General features: G+C 40.5%; 2 protein-coding genes across 20 annotated transcripts in view; one reads left to right on the forward strand and one right to left on the reverse strand.

The window, feature by feature from the left end:
- Positions 1 to 21,026, reverse strand: part of MED12L (mediator complex subunit 12L) — a 362,689-nt gene that overhangs the window by 185,978 nt on the left and 155,685 nt on the right. The gene's annotated exons all lie outside the window — the stretch shown is intronic.
- Positions 1 to 21,026, forward strand: part of P2RY14 (purinergic receptor P2Y14) — a 64,724-nt gene that overhangs the window by 25,959 nt on the left and 17,739 nt on the right. For 2 of the 10 annotated variants that reach the window (XM_059886852.1, XM_059886854.1), the window contains exon 1: positions 6,766 to 6,895. The exons of 2 other annotated variants lie outside the window; for them this stretch is intronic. The gene's annotated coding sequence lies outside the window, so the exon portion shown is untranslated. 10 annotated transcript variants of the gene reach the window in all.

Raw genomic sequence — 21,026 nt, forward strand, 5'->3', positions numbered from 1 at the left:
TCCCCTGGAGAAGGAAAAGGCAAGCCACTCCTGTATTCTTGTCTGGGAAATCTAATGGACAGAGGAGCCTGGTGGGGCCCGTGGGATTGCAAAGAGTTGGACATGACTGAACATGCACAGACACACGCACACAAGTTATAAATGAGTTTTCCCATAACGATGGTTACTGAGCCAAAGATCTGTTCAAAAGTGGATCTTTCCATAAAAATCAATGTTTATTAAAACTTCAAAGCACAGCACTTTGTACCTCCCATATACTCAATGATAACACAGCTTCAAGAAAATTATGAGGCAACAATTAGCCTTTGCTCATATTAATAAGAGCCCCTACCATTCACTGGCTACTTAACTTTGGCTGAGAACAGCAATTAAGAAAATACACATTATTTCATTTAAACTTTCAAACAACTTGAATGAGGTAGGTGACACTAGGGGAAACAGGGATGTAGAGAGATGATGTAACTAGCCCACCGTCCCCAGGTTGATAAGAGGCAGAGCTTACTTTTGTACCCCAAGTTGACTCTGTTATATGGGATTAACTCTAAAGAAATACAGATTAATCTCATCCTGACCCTTTCTCCATGATAGACAGATTTGCTGGTGTTTATGGTTTTGTTTTTTCCTCCCTTCACTTTGTGCTGGATGAAACTCTAGCCAAAGATGGCCAAAGGTTTCATGTCAGGGGCAGACTCTAACAGATTGTTCAAGATCCCCTAAAGAAGGACTGAAGGCTCCAGGAAAACGGGCTGTGATGAGTCTGCAAAAGGCACACGGCAGCACAGAGGTGCTGCTTACAGCCCACATATTTCCGCTTAGCAACAATCAACTGCCATGGACTTTCTCCTTTCCTGGATGCTCATTACTGAGAGACCCTCACTTTTTTGAAGTATGACAAAAGTTTAGGTAGACATTTAAGTCACACTCTCACACTATGAGGGTTATCAATTAGCATGAATCCTCAACTTAAGATTTTTTTACAAACTAATGAAAGCCATCGAGTTCCTCTCACATGCCCATTATTCAGCTGTTAGCTGTCTTTGCAGATTGATTATTTCTCCCAACAATCTCATCAACTCCATAAGACAATCCCCAGCCTGCCTATTTATGACTCAGATGCTTTTACCTTTTAAGTGATTGTCTGTATTTTTAAATGAATAAAATTAAGGGCCTTGCTTATCAAGTATAATATAAGGCTTCTGGAGAAACTACAAAAGGCAAAGGATCAGAATCTGATTTAGGCTTTTGGTGGCAGGTAACTAGGAAGAACGAAAAACACAGTTCTGGAAGTATTTATATATTGTGAATGGGACTTTTTCAAGATAGCAGTAATTGCCAAGCTGCCAAAAGCAAAATTCTAAAACGAATAAGCTGGAAGGGCTCTTCAGTGAAATATATCAGAAAACAATGAATAACAAGGGTGTGTCAACAACACACATTTTCTCTGCCTGTTGAGGTAAAATACTGAGAAGTATCTATCCAGTAGAAGTTGTACTACGTAAACATACACCTGGACTTTGTGTGTTTTCTCTAAACGCAGCTGCTGGCAAAAGGACTTTCGGGCTTATTCATATGCATACGGTTAAGAACTGGACTAAATTTGGTTTGGCTCAAATTGTAATATTAATGTGATAACAAGAGCTAACATTTATAGAGCTTGTTTACATATCGTAACTAATTCTAAGTGGGAAAATGGGCAGCCTGGATGCACAGGGAAGCTTGCTTACATTAGGCAAAAGGGCACAGTCTCTCCTGGTGATAGAGACAGCTGGGGAATTATGATCCCTTTTAATGTAAGCGATGAGCCTCAGTTATAAACAATACTGCCATGGTTTTAATTATTTGAATAAAGGTTATTGATTTATCAAAAAAAATATAGACATAATTATCTAGGTGAAGAGAAGCATGGAGAATAAAGGAACTAGATCTTCATCTTCCACATCAACAGACACACATGGAAGACAAGAACTTTCAGTTACAACAGGCACATAGGGATTGATACCCCAAAGTAGTAGCTAAAAAAGTGATTGAGGGAGCCACTGGGGCACACAATAAGGGCAAAATTTTTTTATAAGTTTTATAACATTGATTAAAGTACATTAATGCATAACTCCAACAAAAAAAAAAAACTTTTTAATTAGCTTAATTTGAATTACCAACAAAAAGAGTTCAAAATTAAAAGGATGTTTATATTTCTTAGACTAGGAAAACAAAGAAGGGAATACAGTAGAGGTCCTCATTCATTTACAACCATGTCCTTGTCTCTGAAAGATCTTGTCTTCTCATTGAGATAGAGTCTTAGGAGACAGGGTGCCCAAGAAGTGCAAACAGGTAAGGTGCCAAGCCAAGGAAACCAACCTGGCCATGTGAGATGAGAGAGGACACCGAAAAATATCGTGCCCTCCAGCCCAACAGGCCAGGTGAATGCATGAGTAACAGACAGGGAGCATCAACAAAAGACTCTCCTTTCCTGAGGAGAGGGCCATTACTATCAGCAATTCAGTAGAAGGTTATATACACTGTCAGGAGTGGCCTAATCAAAACTCAAATTAAGCACCATAGGGATAACCATTCATTCATTTTTAGGGGGAAGATAAGGAAAAGCTCCGCAGGTGGTGGAGTCTGGCCTGTGTTTTAAGAAATGCACAAGAGGTCAACAGGTAGAGATGGAAGGAAGGGGCCAATCCAGCAAACCTGAACAAAGTCAGTGGTGGAAGAAGAGATGATGTGTTTGGAAAAGGGACACAGTCAAAGCCAGGCAACTTTAGGGAGTGTGTGGAGAGGAGTGGGTGCCTCCTGGGACAGAGAGTTATTTCAATGGTTACTGGGACAGTGCAAAACTACAGACACGATCAATTAAAATACTGTAAAAGGGTGTGTGCCTCTTAAATTATCTGGTGTATAGGACATCCTCCTAGTTTTAACTGTTCTTTTCACACTGGACACACTTAAATCCCAGACACTGACATTTATCTCATTGTTCAGGGATACTGTCGTACCTCCAGGTTTCCCCAAGTGCTCACCTTTGCTCTTCCCTTATAATTTCCCAAAAGTGTGGAATTCTTAAGACTCAGAGGTTTGAGTTTCATCTACCTCCGGTTCTGCCTTCAGCTTACAAAACAGAACCATTATAAAGGTACAAGTTCCTTTAAAAAAGAAATTCCCCCCCTTTAGCATTCTCATGTAGCTCTTGTTAGTTTTAACACTGCAATCATTATTTAATCCCATAAAACTGAACCAGCTTTGATGTGCACAGGCACAAGTACTGGTTTTGGTTATTAAAAAAAAAAAATATGCTCTTGGCTCAAGGTTTCATTGTAACTGAGCTAGTTCTAGCAGTTACTGGATTACAAACAAACAAACCTATTCCTGCATGTCAAACTGAGTATTTTAAAAAGTCAGTTTATTTTTATATCATGGATCTCAAGCCTTCAAAAATAAAAGCGAACACATTAACTTTTACTCTGGCCTTTATCGATGTTTAGAAGTCTCCTTTATGAAACATACCAAACATTGTAAGTAAAACTTGGAAGGAAAGAACAGATTCCCAGAGGAAGGGTGGCCAAACTGTGTCTGAACCTGGGTTCCCACAGGTCTGAGAAATACTCAGGAGAATCAAACTGAGACAAGTTTACTCAACAGCCATGCAGTTACTTTAATTAAAAGATTAAACACATAAAATCTGTAATTTCAAAGTCATTCTACTTAGAGGAAAGATAAATATTTGATTTTTAAGGCGATGCCATGTCAGTGCAAATCAGATATAATAAATAGAGCAGATGGTACACAGATATAATAAAATTTCAGACATGAGTTATCATCTCCGCTTTTCAAAACAACAAAAGAAATTTGAAGACTTTTTTTTTTAATGGAGAAAAGAAAAAAAGTGAAATTCAAAAATACTGTTCAGCATTTGTTTTTCAAGGAGTCACTACAGAGTGAGCTCCCAGCCCTGAGCAGTGGGAGTGGCACCCCCAGCTCCATCCCCAGAACTACACTTAGCTTCTCAGCATGAAGCTGTGAACTGGGTCTGGGAGCATCTGGGCTTTATTTCAATTCATGTGCATCCATTAGAAAGATCTACTTCTACTCCATTAGCAAAACAACTACTTCTGCTTGGTTGACTACTCCAAAGCCTTTGACTGGGTGGATAACAACAAACAGTGGGAAATTCTTCAAGAGATGCAAATACCAGATCGCCTTACCTGTCTCCTGAGAAACCTGTATGCAGGTCATGAAGCAAGGCTTAGAACCAGACATGGAATAACAAACTGGTTCAAAATTGGGAAAGGAGTACGTCACCCTGCTTATTTAATTTATATGCAGAATACATCATGCAAAATGCCAGGCTAGATGAAGAACAATCTGGAATCAAGATTGACTGCCGGGAGAAATATCGATAATCTCAGATATGCAGATGACACCACCCTTATGGCAGAAAGTGAAGAGGAACTAAAGAGCCTCTTGATGAAGATGAAAGAGGAGAGTGAAAAAGCGGGCTTAAAACTCAACATTCAAAAAATGAAGATCGTGACATCTGTTCCCATCACTTCATGAGAGATAGATGGGGAAACAATGACAGACTTGATTTTTTGGGCTCCAAAATCACTGCAGATGGTGACTGCAGCCATGAAATTAAAAGACGCTTGCTCCTTGGAAGAAAAGCTATGACAAACCTAGACAGCATATTAAAAAGCAGAGACATTACTTGGCTAACAAAGGTCCATAAAATGAAAGCTATGGCTTTCCCCAGTAGTAGTGTATGGATGTAAGAGTTGGACGATAAAGAAAGCTGAGCGCCGAAGAATTGATGCTTTTGAACTGTGGTGTTGGAGAAGACTCTTGAGAGTCCCTTGGACTGCAAGGAGATCAAGTGAAGTGAGGAGAAGTCACTCAGTCGTGTCTGACTCTTTGAGACCGTGTGGACTGTAGCCTACCAGGCTCCTCTGTCCATGGGATTTTCCAGGCAAGAATACTGGAATGGATTGCCATTTCCTTCTCCACGAGAACTTCCCAACCCAGGGATTGAACCCGGGTCATTGTAGGCAGATGCTTTACCGTCTGAGCCACCAGGAAGTCCCAAGGAGATCAAACCAGTCATACAGCATCAGGTCTGACGGATTAAACACCATGAACTTATCAGTGATAAGGAGCCATAAAAAGGACACAGGCATGCTAGGATTTTACAAAGATCCTACTCATGGGTGACTAGACGGCAGCTATTATGGGTGGGGAAAAGACTGGAGGCAGGGTGTACAGGCCAAAAATGACCTTGAGTTTGGTGAGAATCATAGATAAGAAATATTTAGGTATTAAAAAAAAAAAAACAGATTTTGGTGATTGACTGGATAGTTATGAGACAGTGAAGCAGAATTTAATGTTTTACAGCGCTTGAGTGATCCATGGACAACAGTACCAAATAAAAGGGACTTAAGGTCAACTGGGGCTTTCAGAGGTTTTGTTTCATTTTGATAATGATAATATACATATCTGATGATGAGCATGCTGTCTAAGGACAAAGGGAAAAGAAACTGGTAAAGTAAGTAAAGCTGATGATCTCGGTCCAAAACTGGCTGAGTCTGAAATGGACAGTGTATGGGAGATCCAGGCTCTTCCTTCAGGGAGACGTTTCATGACTGCATTAAACCAGAGGACTATGCAAGAAAAGTAAAGGACCCCTGGCAACAATCTGTTAAATAAGCAACAATCCAGAAATTAGCCACCTGGGCTTCTCAGGTGCACCAGTGGTAAAAAAATAAAAATAAAAATAAAAAAAATCTGCGTGCCAATGCAGGACACACAAGAGAGTTGGGTTCATCCCTGAGTTGGGAACACGGTTGGAGGAGGCCATGACAACCCACTCCAGTATTCTTGCCTGGAGAATCCTATGGACAGAGAAGCCTTTGTGAGCCCTGGGGTCACAAAGAGTCGGACACGACTTAAGTGACTTAGCATTCACTAGCACTCAGAAATAGAGACAAATAGGGTACTCACTTGAAGAAAAATTAGGAGGCTCAACAGCACCAAGTCCAGATTGGGGATGTGTAAGCCTAATACCTGGAGTAGAATGGGCACCAACAGGCATCATGTTCCCGCCCCCCAAAACAGGGTGAGGCTAGAGAGGAAAATCACTCAGGCTCAAAGGAGACAGCTTTGAGGTCCTTTCAATCTCTCATCTCATTTGATAATAATCTTTCCCTTTGCTGGTCAAGACACTCCAGTAAACACGCACTTACTGAGTCTCCCCACTCCTTCCCCCTGGCACCGAAAATGGGAAATGTTCTTGTCTGGTTTACTCTCAAATATTTTCTCAGTTTTCCAACACTTTTCAAGGAGTTAGTGAGGCCGTGTGAATTACAACTTGGAAATACGTCCCAATACATTCAGAAGCTATTCTTACAACAGCCTCACAGCCAAAGGTCACAGCCAGGCATGGGAAAGATCCTGCCTCCTCCTGCTAGCTGAAGCTCTCACTTACCAGGTCAGTTGCACTCGCTCACGTTCACTCTTGCTCACTGGCCCTCACTCTCTCTGTCTCTGCATCTGTTTGTCCGTCTCTCTCCTGGTACCCAGTTTCATACCGGTTACTGTTTGGTCGAGCCTGGATCACTTGTCACCCTAAACACAAATCAGATTGAACTCACACAAGCACAGAGGAAAGAGCTAGGCTCCAGAGAGGACTGGACATCTGTGGTACTTGACGTTCAAGTCCTTGGCGAGATGTCAACATTTCATAGAGCACTTTAAATGTTTTGTTTGAGCGCTAATGCAGCATTCCCCACTGGTCAACAGCAGGAGCCCAGGCAGAAAGCAAAGCAGATTTCCTTCAACATCAGATGTTACACCCAGTGGCTGAGCCAGTCTTGCCTTCCGAAACCACAAGAGACTGGATAAACTGGTAAGTAAAAAAGTCCATCCAAGGCAGAGTGTATTTAAAGGATATTTGTGGTGCCACTGTAAAATGGCACTTTGGTGCTTATCATGTCCTAGATTCCTTTTTATAATAGACAGGGTGACAGATTTACAGGTGAGATTTTACTTTTCCAGGTTCAAAGACTAAACTAAGTCCAATTAATTTTTCTCTGTAAATGTTCTTTTTAATTGCATGAAGCAGGATTTTCTTTCAAGACCTTATGCACAGGCTTTCGTAAATTCCTGTTTTAGAAACTTTATCTTATTGCTTGTAAAATATAAGACAATGTTGTGTGTATCTGGATAGTGAGTTAAAATCAGTTTTGGAAATGGTAAAGAGCACAAATACAGCTGGGTTATGATGTAATCCTCAGAGCTGAGGGAATCCAGTAAAGAACTAAAATACTGCAGGAGAAAAAAAACAGGTTTGGTGTAAGAGCACAAAAGGCCACAACCTCACTAAAAACTGAAACCAAACATGAAATACTTCATGCAAGCAAGCATTTTAAGTCTTCTCTGAAGCGCTAAATGCCTGGGCTACCTGTGTGGATCTAAGGGTGAGTCCCATTTGATTTTCAAAGGAAAGAAATGGGAATTTTAAGAGCCTCAGTTGCTGTTTTAGCTTTTACTATATGTCTCAGAAGTTGTTGCTTTTTATTTAATCGAGTGTTTATTATAAACTCCCACACATGAAATATTTTCTACTTTGAAACTCCTCACATTAATAATAATTTACATTCCCCAGAGAGTATTAACATTCCCCAGAATCCCTCAAAATAATTCAAATATTTTACTAATGACTTCCTTTCTAAAGAAACTGAATTGCATAGATTCTTTCCTCACAAAAATCTGTTATTTGCTTTTCGGTATGAATTTCTCACACAAATTTCCTTTTATTTATTTTTCCTCTTTAATTCAATAAAGGACGAAAAAATTATTTTTAATGGAGGATAACTACTTCACAATATTGTATTTGTTTCTGCTATACAACAATTTGAATTAGTTATATGTATACACGTAACCCTCCTCCTTGAGCCTCCCTCCCACTGCCTCCATTCCACCATCTAAGCTGTAACAGAGCACTGAGCTGAGAGCCCTGTGTTACACAGCGGCTTTCCACTAGCCATTTTACACGTTAGTGTATATATATGTCAATGCTGTTCTCTCAATCTGTCCCACCCTCTCCTTCCCCTGCTGTGTCCACAAGTCCATTCTCTACATCTACGTCTCTACTTCTTTCCTGCAAAAAGGTCATCAGTACCAGTTTTTCTAGATTCTATATATATGAGTGAATGTATTATATTTGTTTTCTCTTTCTGACTTCCGTCTGCACGACAGACTCTAAGTACATCCACCTCACTACAACTGACTCAATTTCATTTCTTTTTTATGGCTAAGTAATATCCCATTGTATGTATGTACCATTTCTTCTTTACCCTTCCATCTGTTAATCAACATCTAGGTTTCTTCCATGTCCTGGCTATTATAAAACCTACTTCAGTAAACATGGGATACGTGTATCTTTATGAATTATGGTTTTCTCAAGGTATCTGTCTAGTAGTGAGTTTGCTGTTTCTGATGGTAGTTTTATTCCTAGTTTTCTCACTAGGAATACTCTTCATACCTTTTTAACTAGGAACACTCTTTAACTAGGAATACCCACCATACTCTTCTCCCTAGTGGTTGCGTCAATTTACATTCCCGCCAACAATCCAGGGGAGTTCCCTTTTCTACACATCCTCTCTAGCATATATTGTTTGTAGACTTTTTGATGATGGCCATTCTGATCAGAGTGAGGTGGTATCTCATTGTAGTTTTGATTTTAATTCCCCTAAGATCATGGCATGTGGTCCCACCACTTCATGGGAAATAGATGGGGAAAGAGTGGAAAGTGTCAGACTTTATTTTGGGGGGCTCCAAAATCACTGCAGATGGTGACTACAGCCATGAAATTAAAAGACGCTTACTCCTTGGAAGGAAAGTTATGACCAACCTAGATAGCATATTCAAAAGCAGAGACATTACTTTGCCAACAAAGGTCCATCTAGTCAAGGCTATGGTTTTTCCAGTAGTCATGTATGGATGTGACAGTCGGACTGTGAAGAAGGCTGAGAGCTGAAGAATTGATGCTTTTGAACTGTGGTGTTGGAGAAGACTCTTGAGAGTCCCTTGGACTGCAAGGAGATCCAACCAGTCCATTCTAAAGGAGATAAGTCCTGCGTGTTCTTTGGAAGGAATGATGCTAAAGCTGAAACTCCAGTACTTTGGCCACCTCATGCAAAGAGTTGACTCAATGGAAAAGACTCTGATGCTGGGAGGGATTGGGGGCAGGAGGAAAAGGGGACGACAGAGGATGAGATGGCTGGATGGCATCACAGACTCGATGGACATGAGTTTGAGTGAACTCCGGGAGTTGATAATGGACAGGGAGGCCTGGTGTGCTGCAATTCATGGGGTCGCGAAGAGTCGGACACGACTGAGCGACTGAACTGAGCGACTGAACTGAACAGTGAGTGATGGTGAGCATCCTTTCATGTGTTTATTGGCCACTTATATGTCTTCTTCCGAGAAATGTCTGTTTAGGTCTTCCACTTATTTTTTTATTGGGTTGTCTGTTTTCTGTTATTGAGCTGCATGAGCTGCTTGCACATTTTGGAGATTAATCCTTGGTTAGTTGCTTCACTCGCAATTATTTTCTCCCATTCTGAAGACTGTCTTTTCATTTTATAGTTCCCTTTGCTATGCAAAAGCTTTTAAGCTTAATTAGGTCCCATTTGTTTATTTTTGGTTTTATTTCCATTACTTTAGGAGGTAGGTCAAAGAGGCTCTTGCTGCAATTTATGTTCAGAGAGTGTTCTGCCTATGTTTTCCTCTAGGAGTTTGAGAGTTTCTGATCTTACATGTAAGTCTTTAGTCCACTTTGAGTTTCTTTTTGTGTATGGTGTTAGGAAAAGTGTTCTAATTTCATTGTTTTAGATGTAGCTGTTCAGTTTTCCAAGCACCACTTACTGAAGAGATCGTCTTTTCTCCACTGTATATTCTTGCCTCCTCTGTCGCAGATAAGGTGCCCACAGACGTATGTGTTTATCTCTGGGCTTTCTATTTTGCACCATTTATCTATATTTCTGTTTTTGTGTCAGTACCATACTGTCCTGATGACTGTAGCTCTGTAGTATAGTTTGAAGCCAAGAAGATTAATTCCTCCAGCTCCATTTTGCTTTCTCAAGATTGCTCTGGCTAGTCAAGGTCTTTTTTATTTCAATCCAAATTGTAAAATTTTTTGTTCTAGTTCTGTGAAAAATGCCACTGGTAATATGATAGGGATTGCACTGAATATGTAGAGTGCTTTAGGTAGTATAGTCTTTTTCACAGTATTGATTCTTCCAATCCAAGAATATATCTCTCCATCTGTTTGTGTCATCTTTGATTTCTCTCATCAGCATCTTATAGTTTTCTGCATACAGATTCTTTTGTTTCCTTAGGTAGGTTTATTCCTAGATTTTTTTTTTTTTTTTTTTGATGCAGTGGTGAATGGGATTGTTTCCTTTATTTCTCTGACTTTTCTTTGTTATAACAAGGCAAGGTATTTCTGTGCATTAATTTTGCATCCTGCAACTTTATTAAATTCGTTGATAAGCTCTAATAATTTTCTGGTGGCATCTTTAGGGTTTTCTATGTATAGTATCATGTCATCTACAAGCAGTGATTGCTTTACTTCTTCTTTTCCAATCTGGACTCCTTAATTTTTTCCTCTCTGGTAGCCATGGCTAGGACCTCCAAAACTATGCTGAATAACAGTGATGAGAGTAGGCATCCTTGTCTTGTTTCTGATCTTAAGAGGAAATACTTCGTTCCTCACCACTGACAATAATGTTTGTTGCAGGCTTGCTATACATGGCCTTTATTATATTGAGGTAGGTTCCTTCTATGCCACTTACCGGAGACTTTTTTAAATAGATGTTGAGAACTATCAAAAGCTTTGTCTGCATCTATCGAGATTACCGTATGGTTTTTAATCTTTCAATTAGTTAATACAGTGTGTCACATGGATCAGTGTGCATAAACTGAAGAATCCTTGCATCCCTGGATAAACCCCACTTAATCATGGTGTATGATCCTTTTAATATGTGGGTGGATTCTGTGTGCTAATATTTTGTTGAAGATCTTTGCATCTATGTTCAGTGACACTGGCCTGTAATTATCTCTTTCTGTGATATTTTTGTCTGGTTTTGCTATCAAGGTGATGGTGGCCACCTTGAATGAGTTGCTAATCTGCCCCTATTCTCACATGTACTTGCCTCCAGTGTCCACGGCTGCCAGAGTTAAGAGCATTTTCTGTTGTGGGAACACATTGTCCTTTCATATAATCCACAGACACAGTCTACCTAGTTGACCTTGTGGATTTAATCTGCAGCTTGTGCAGGTGATGGAAAGGATTTTGATGCTCTTCCTCAGTCATTCCGCCCCTGGAGCTCAATTGTGATTTTATCTACACGTGGGCCACGCACGGGAGCCTGCTCCTGAGGCTGCCCTAGAGGACCTGAGTCTGCCCTAACCTCTACACGCGGGCCACCCACAGGAGCCTGCTCCTGAGTCTGCCCCAGTGAGGACCAAAAACAGAGGTGGCATAGCTGCTTGGATCCTGAGGGCCCTGGAAGCACCAGGTGCACAGGGAGGCCAGAAGCCATGGGTTCAAGGGATACAGCTCTATTAGGAGCTTTTTCTAGCCTCCAGCAGCAGGCACACAAGAGGCAACCGTGGGTGGTCCTTCTCTATTGCTGGGCTGCTGTGGGGAGAGAGGTTACAGTGGTGGCTCCACCCCTTGCGAGTGGCTCAGCAATAGTGCCCTGCTTCCAATGCCGTCAAGATTTCCTCCAAAGGCATTCCCTGTTGCGGATTTCCTTCCTCCTGTTCCCTCAGACCATCTCCCTACAATCAATAGCAGTCCTCACCCTAGGATTGCTCTCCAATCCCCATGCTCCACCTCGAGCCCCTGTGTGCACTGGTGGACATGAGTCCAGTCCGGGGTACATAGGCCTGTGGCAGACTGTCCGTGTGGTTCTCACTCTATGCAGACTATCACAGATCAGCTGCTTCACTCCTCTGATTCTTCAAATGCTTGCCTTCTGTTCGAACCGATTTCCCTGGAATTCAGCAATCTCTCCCCTGCTTTAGCTCCCCAACCCCGGGGTGCAAGTCTGGTCCTCCTTGCTCTCCTCCTCCTCCTCACTTCTTTCATCCTACCCAGTCATGTGTGGATTCGTATAGTCCTTTCTGGTGATCAAGGCTCCTAGTAGTATTCAGCCAGTGTTCTGTGAGAACTATTGCATCTCCAAGTGTTGTCTAGAGGTGTCTGTGGAGACAGATGCACTCCATTCCACCTGCTCCTCTGCCATCTTAGACCCAATTCCTAATGTCTTATAAGTTTTTATTTCCATCTTGATTGAGTCTTCTGATTTCTTCCTCTGAGATTTCACGTAACACTATTAAATATCAAGCATTGGTACCATTTTAAGCTTAATTCGTGGATGGAAAGACCAAAGTATATAACTTGTGAAACTTATTCTATTGCTTGTTTTTCTAGAAAGTTGGGTAGTAAATTCCATAGAATCTAAATTAATAATTTTAAAACTTAGTTCATTTTTAACATCCATTCCAGTTTATTTCCCAGTACAAAAAAAAAAAAAAACATCTTTTGCTAAGGAGCTCCATTTTCTGGTGAGATTGTAAGAATACTTCAAATGAAATAAGGCAGAGGTTTAGAGTATATTTTGCCAATGACAATCAGTTTCCCCCTCTGCCATCAGAAACTTCAGAAATCACTAAATTTAGTACTTGCTGTAAGTTGTGACTTCCTTCTTCATAAATTACTCTTTAAAGGAGTCTTCCCTAATTCAGTTTTATACCTATCACTTCCCTGCCAGTTTTCTCCACTTAAAGAAAGCATTCACAGGAGAAAATCTATCCACCTATATATATAAACCTTTAGACATAAAGGTAGATCTCACACTTAACACAATTAAAAAGAAGAGACTGGCATTTGCAACTAATTCTTCTTTCCTCCATTTGGGCCAACTGTCTGCATCAACTCATTCTGGGAAAAAATGCTCCATGGCCTTCAGCACTTCTTCAACAGAAAACATTTCACTGGCTACTAGGCAGCATTCACACGGTCATCAGATAGTTTGAGAAAGAAAATCCATAATAAAAGTTTAATTTGTAAAACATAACCAAGATCAAGGCTCACTGACTTTTGGTCCTATGCCCTTTTATGCAACTATATAGATTTTCACTGTTCATGCATAATTTTACTAAAGACTATTTTAAATAAATCTGCATTAACCATATGAAATTGACATTTTTTGCACATAAAATATAATCAAATATTAGCAATTTTATATGACTCAATCTAATAAAAAAGAAAAGTGTTAGAAGGTAGCTCCAACAATCAAAGGGTGAGGGAAACATCACTAATAACAACCTACATAATTCAAAATCACTGTGGATTTTGAATGCAGATAATTTGACGGTTACTGCAGCCATGAAAGTAAAGGGTGCTTGCTCCTTGGAAGGAAAGCTATGACAAACCTAGACAACATATTACAAAGCAGAGACGTTATTTTGCCAACAAAGGTCTATATAGTCAAAGCTATGGTGAATTTCCAGTAGTTTTTCATGTATGGTTGTAAGAGCTGGACCATAAAGAAGGCTGAGCACCATATAACTGATGCCTCTGAATTGTGGTCGTGGTGAAGACTCTTGAGAGTACCTTGGACTGCAAGGAGATCAAACCAGTCAATCCTAAAAGAAATCGTTGGAAAGACTGAATATTCTTTAGAAGGACTGATGCTGAAGATCCAATACTTTGGCCACCTGATGCGAACATTTAACTCATTGGAAAAGACCTTGATGCTGGGAAGGACTGAAGACAAAAGGAGAAGAGGGCAACAGAGTTTGAGATGGTTAGATAGCATCACTGACTCAGTGGAATTGAGCATACTCCGGGAGACAGTGGTGGACAGAGGAGCCTGGCATGCTGCAGTTCATAGGATCACAAAGACTCAGACACAACTTTGCGACTGAATAACAAAAAACAACACATAATTCCTATACACTAGTGAGATTTAGGGACTTCCCTGATGGCTCAGACGGTAAAGTGTCTGCCTACAATGCAAGAGATCCAGGTTCAGTCCCTGGGTCGGGAAGATCACCTGGAGAAGGAAATGGAAACCCACTCCAGTATTCTTGCTTGGAAAATCCCATGGATGGAGGAACCTGGTAGGCTACAGTCCATGGGGTCACAAAGAGTCAGACACGACTGAGCAACTTCCCTTTCACTTTTCACTTTCATGCATTGGAGAAGGAAATGGCAACCCACTCCAGTGTTCTTGCCTGGAGAATCCCAAGGACAGGGGAGCCTGGTGGGCTTCTGTCTCTGGGGTCGCACAGAGTCGGACACGACTGAAGTGACTTAGCAGCAGCAGCAGGACTTCTAATTCGGAGAAGGCAATGGCACCCACTCCAGTACTCTTGCCTGGAAAATCCCATGGGCAGAGGAGCCTGGTAGGCTGCAGTCCATGGGGTCGCTAAGAGTTGGACACGACTGAGCGACTTCACTTTCACTTTTCACTTTCATGCATTGGAGAAGGAAATGGCAACCCACTCCAGTGTTCTTGCCTGGAGAATCCCAGAGACAGAGGAGCCTAGTTGGCTGCCGTCTATGGGGTCACACAGATTCGGACATGACTAAAACGACTTAGCAGCAGCAGCAGCAGGACTTCTAATTATCCGTACAAGTACTCTGTTTTTAAAGCCTCTGCACAGATTCTGCTATCAAAAGTGGATATTTCCAGCAGCCAAATACACTGGGAAAGAACTTCTATCATTGGCTCTGTTTTACTGATTAGGAAACTGGAGTCCAGAGAGCTTTGGTGATTCAAACAGGATAACACAGGTAATAAAGTCCAAGGGTTGAACTTAAAAGAAAAAGTCAAAATGCCCCATCCTGTCTCTGACCTAAGGAGATAAACAAGTCCAATAAGAATTGTGATTTATACACAAATAAAAGCTGAAGATGCAAGAGTATGTGGGACTGCTCTTCACCTTAACTAGGTACTTACACAATAATGGCAATAATCACACTGTATAAAACAGTCAATATTATTGGGACCCAGGTTTTTAGAGAGGAAATTTTCCACCGTCGAAAAAGCAGGCACTTTTCAGAGAAACAGCTGAATTTGAATCTACTGTGGGTTTGGGCTACATTTTGTTTTTTAGTTCCTTTGCCTCTGTGATCCACCTCTGCTCCATCACAATAAAGCTATCACCCCGAAGAACTACTAAATCAATAAGACAGGCCAGTCCCTGGTACCTTAGGAGCTACTCAATAAAAAGGGAGCTCCTCCCTCCTCCTTGCTAGTAACTTACTAAGATAGAGGGATTCCTGTCAAGAGTAAAATCCCACAGGAAATTGCTTGGATTCCCACAGTCATCGGGCCAAGTAAGAAATCATAAAATAAGGGGAAATGAATACTTCTCTCAATTTATCTCCTATCATTCCAACAGAAAACTGGGCACTGCGTCAGTATCTTAGTAGTAAGTACCTATCAACAGGTCCACTGGCCACTAACTAACTGTAACCAGTTAGTGACCACTGTAAACAAGCAGACCAGTCCCTCCAGCCCAGATCAGCAGGTCTGACAGCTGTGGGGCGTGGAGATCCGGGTCAGGGCCCATGAGCCCCACAGGTGATGGTCTTACACAGAAAGGGGTGGGAGGAACTAATGAAAGGTATTATTTGCTTAATTCATGTTTGATGGATGGATGGACAATCAAACAAATTAACAACCCTATCAAAAATCTCAAAAGAAAAGAAAAATGAAGGATATCTGATGAGCAGGAGTTACAATGATAGGCAGAAGTTACATACATTTTTCATTTAGTCACTCTCCATAAAGATCTGGTGTCTTTTTTTGTTTTGGGATTTACAGACAGTCCATATATGGGATGGATTAAGAGCTGACATAATAAAATAAGCAAACTAAACCCCCAAAAAAAACCTTATTAGAAAATAGAGTAAAATATATTTTAGCCAAGAATTGTCAAACTTTGGTCTCAAGAGCCTTTGAACACTACTGAGAAGCCCAAAGCTCGTTGTTATACCCAGCAATGTTTACTATATTAGAAATTTTAATTGTGAAATTCATAAAATATTTTTAATTTGTTTTAAAAATAGCATTAAATGGTAACATGAAAAATACATTTCTGTAAAAAGTAATTATATTTCCCTAAAAGTTTTGTGAAGAAAATAGCATGATTCTACATTTTTGCTCATCTCTTTAACATCTGGCCTAAGACAGTTAAATTCTCCCATCCACATCTGCATTGGATGAATTTCAAAATGTAGTTTTAGTTAAAATGTACTGAAGAAAATCTAGTTTCACATAGATATATTCTAACAGGACAAGGAAGAAGCATTTTTGTAGCCTTCTGGATTTTCTTCTTTGGTGGTAGCGGTGGTGGTGCAGTCACTAAGTCGTGTCCGACTCTTGCGCCCCATGGACTGTAGCCCGCCAGGCTCCTGTCCATGGGGATCTCCAGGCAAGAATACTGGATTGGGGTGCCATTTCCTTCTCCACCCTCTTTGGTACCACATCAAAACTCAAAAAAGCAGCAGTTTCTTAAAGGCTGTTTGCAAAGGAGAAACTAAATCCATATCAATGAACATTTTTGTTACATTAAAAATCCTTTAGTATAATTTAGTCTTTGAAGAAATCTTTTACCACTGCTAGATTTTATATCATATAATCATTGGTCATTTGGAGAGATACATTTATCCAGAACTTTGAAGTATACTTTTCATTACACAGTATCAAAAACCAGTATTTACAGTGGCACTGATCTCATTCTAAGTACTGGAAAGTACTGCAGTTTTTTTTCCTTGACTTGAAGGAGCATTCCATTCGATTTTGAGAAAATGTCCACCAAATACCCAAGTATGAACTGCTAGAGTTTGTGTATTATTCTTTCCAGTAAAAATGGTGTTCCGTGAAGAAAGCACCTAATTTAGCTCATAACCCACTCTCAAGTGTTGTTCCTCTAGACAACTATCATATACAGCAGAAGTGCTTTGTGAACTATTCTTATAATGCCATTTAATTTGTCAAATGGACAATACATATTACATTATCACAGTCATTCTAAAGTGAACTTAACTTTTTCTGTTTTGTAGGGGTTTTTTTTTTCCTATTATTTTATTTTTTGGCTGTGCTGGGTCTTTTGCTGCACACAGGATGCCTGTGTGCAGGCATCCTCCAGTTGCAGCGAGCAGGGGCTACTCTTCATTGTGGTGTGTGGGCTTCTCATTGTAGTGGCTTCTCTTGCTGCGGAGCACAGGCTCTAGACACACAGGCTTCAGCAGTTGTGGCACGAGGGCTCAATAGTTGCAGCTCCCAGCTCTAGAGCACAGGCCCAATTGCTGTGGCACACAGGCTTAGGTGCTCCACGGCATGTAGGATCTTCCTTCCTAGATCAAGGAAGTTCCTTGCATTGCAAGGTGGATTCTTAACCACTAGACCACCAAGGAAGCCCCATATGTTGTTGGCTTTTTTTGTTGTTTACTAAGGTTGCATGCCAGTAAATTACAAAATGACTACAGGACACAACTGGGTACATGGCCTTCAAGTGTGCTGAGGTATCAGCAGGTTTGTTTTACACATTTCGTCTTTTGCACCATTAGTACATTTACTAATGTACACCATTAGTACATTAGTAAATCTGAGAATAGGAAATGAGGATTGGTATCCACAGAGGATTTCCAGTCACTCTGGGATATTGTTTGACATCATTGTCTATAGTTTAACATTCATATATCTATGATTCAATAATTAAATACCTAGATTTATGCACACAAGAAGCTCTTTCACATGTTCATCCAAAGACATGAACGATATATACCTTGGCATGGTTCAAAAGGGCAAAACCCTGGAAACGTGAACACAGGAAGCTGAATGGTCAGACACAGGAAGCTGAATGGTCTGAATGGTCAGACAATGGAATGTTACAGTCACCAAAACAGATGATTTATAGCAACACTCAAATAACATGGACAATGCGTGGTATGATAATATTTAAACCACTAAATGATTACATATGTTTCCTAAAGATCATAATTTCATACACACACATAAGCATACAACACACTTCTGGGAATATACATACATATAACAAAACACAATAAAACTAAACTGAGTAAATGAAAAAAATGAGGCTCAGGGTACATGGTGGCCAGAGAGACAGCATGTGGGAAGAAAGAGAATTCAGTTCCATGTATTAATAGCTTATTATTGTCAGTCTTGGCTTTTGTTTTGGTTAACAAGTTTGAAGGAAATTAATAATGTGATTAAGAATAATAAGATAAAAATTTTTACAGTCAACCTTGCATGAACCTTGCATCATAAGAATATGCCATAAACCAAAGACTATGGTTAATCCGATTTTATGCACCAATGATTTTAAAAGATATCTATACATTTTAACCTATTCAACACATAGAAAATATAAAACTCTGAGGTCCTCAACAGACTCTTCATTCAACAGTTGAGTCCTTTATTTGACCAAAGTTGTACAGATACAGTCATTCATAAATTCAGTAAATATCTAATGAACTTCTACTATATGCCTGGCACTAATTTAACAGTGAAGAAAAGAAGTAAGTTCTATTTTCATGAAGGCTACCTTTAAGAGGGTGGCACAGTAGGAAGAGGGAGGTGGAGGGATGATGGAGACAATAAATTGAAAAATAAGTATCACTTTAAATAACGAAGATGGCTCTGAAGAAAATAAAGCATGTGAGGGGCTGGCGTGTGCTGGGTAGGTGCTCGGCTGTGTCAGGGGTCGTAAACCGGTAAGGCCTCACTGAGAAAGTGAGGTTTTAACAGAGACCAATATGAGGCACCACAGTAAGATGCTAGAGACAGACAACCACAGGCAGAGGTCAGGGCTCCGAGAACCTCTGCCCCATTGAGGTTCATCTTTATAGAGCTGAACCTCAGCATCACCGCGGAGACAGTGTGAAAGCAAATCTACCTGCATAGTCCTGCTCCTCCTATGCGGTTCCTGACAAAATCTGGTGGGTCATGTTTGTAGACCCTTGCCAATGCCTCTCCCCCTCTGCCCCCTCACCCCCAATTTACAAAGGAACAAAAGCTTTTCATGATTTATTTGAGACAGAGAAAAAACATGTATCTGCTCAGAGCTTTTCCTGACACTGGATGGCAGGCAAGGAAAAGCTCAAGGGAATAGCTGGGCAGTTAAGCTTCTGCTTTTCTTTTCAATTTTTGTTCCACTCAGCCAAAAAAATTAAAGAGTGAAATAACTGTTTTATGACACATACTGGTTTACTTGTCAAAGGCAACCAATATCTGCAACCTTGCGTGCTCTACACCCCCACCCCATATGCACAAACTGCCTGCACTTTGGCACAAGCTGATCATGTCAGGGACGTTCAAGAGACAGGAAGTTTGCTGACACTTTTGCTGCTGCAGGCTGGGCAGGTTCATATTATAGGTTAAAAAAAAAAAAACGCCATATAGCTGAAGAAAGGCCTCTGCTGTCCCCCAGGAGAGCAATTGTGGGCCCTGGCTAAGGACTTCGGGGTAGTAATAATCCAAGTTATGCTGACATTACACCTGCCAGGCATCCCTCAGCCATCCACTGGGATGGGGTAGGGGATGAAACCAAGGAAAGAGCATACAGGTAAGATGCTACAGTCACTGAGGGCTTGAAAGACCTGGGTTTCAATTGCAGGTGCTCTGGTTACTATCTCAGAACTCGCTCAAGCTACTAAGCTCCCTTACATAGCATTCTTCCTATGTAAAGTAAGGATGTCTTCTTTCATCAGAAATTCATTCAACTCCTATTATGATCCATTTGCTGAGCTAGACAAAAATACGAAGCTCTCTCTCCATTCAGTGGAACACACAAGCTAATAAAGACAAGACTTTTCAACAAGAAACAATACTCCATAGTCGTTACAGCTTTAGAATAACACTCTCAGTTCTACAACATACTTGTTCTTACAACTTAGATAAGTTATTCAAGCTCTCTAGACCTCAGTTTCCTCAACTGTAATATGGGATTTCCTCTTATCAGGAGGATTTTAAAAAGCACAGCTGTAGTTCATTCATTTTCACTGCTACACAAAATTCCACTAAAATTTTAAACTCATTCTCCTGTCAATAACCAGTTGCTATTTCTACACTTTGGCCATTACAAGTAATGTTTCTATGAGCATCTTCTTGTATATCCTTGGAATGCTTCTGGGAGAGATTCTTCTAGAACATATACTTAGGAATTAAAATGCTCAGCTAAAGGGTGAATGAACGTTCATCTTTTCCAACTATTTCCAAGCCTTTCCAAAGATTCCAATTCCTTTAGAAACAATAATGCTGAGCTGGGGATAAAAAAGAAAAAAAAAAGTCCTGGAAGACTACACAAACCATGAACCATGAACAATTTTTTAATGGAATCTATGTTCATATAGATTTAAATCAAGATGGGAAATAAACAACACAAAATTCAAGACAGAGTTCTCTCCCAGTGGAGAAAGGCACAGCCCAGGGGGAATGAGAAGGGAAAAGTTGGCATACCCGGTAAGGCTCTGGCTCTCAAGTCAATGCTGTGTTCTTTTTGTGTGCTTTAGGTTCTTTGCATAAATTCTTTTCAAAATATCAAATATTCCTTTGACAAGAATAAGACTCTTTACCGTTTGAGCCACAAGGGAATCCCTTGAAAAGAATAAATATTTTTAAAAGCAGTTAGCATTGCCTGTATCTGATACATAGGTAAAGTTCCGAGTAACTGGCAATTATTGCCGTAAAATGTGAAGAGAGTAGAAACAGATGACAAGACTGTTTCTAGATGACAACCCAGGACTGCAGGAAATGGAGGTGCTCAGCGGAGAGCTGGGTGAGGAGGCTGCTCAGACACCAGAACCACAAGGACTCTGGGCTCTAAGAGGGCAGGACCCCCAATACCAAGAACACTGCCTCATAGAAGGTGCCAAAAGCATTATGTGAGAGATGAAGGGAAAAGTCTGTCTTACAGATGACAGTCTT

The sequence above is a fragment of the Bos taurus genome, chromosome 1 (assembly GCF_002263795.3).
Source record: "Bos taurus isolate L1 Dominette 01449 registration number 42190680 breed Hereford chromosome 1, ARS-UCD2.0, whole genome shotgun sequence".
In the NCBI taxonomy this organism is placed as follows: Eukaryota; Metazoa; Chordata; class Mammalia; order Artiodactyla; family Bovidae; genus Bos; species Bos taurus.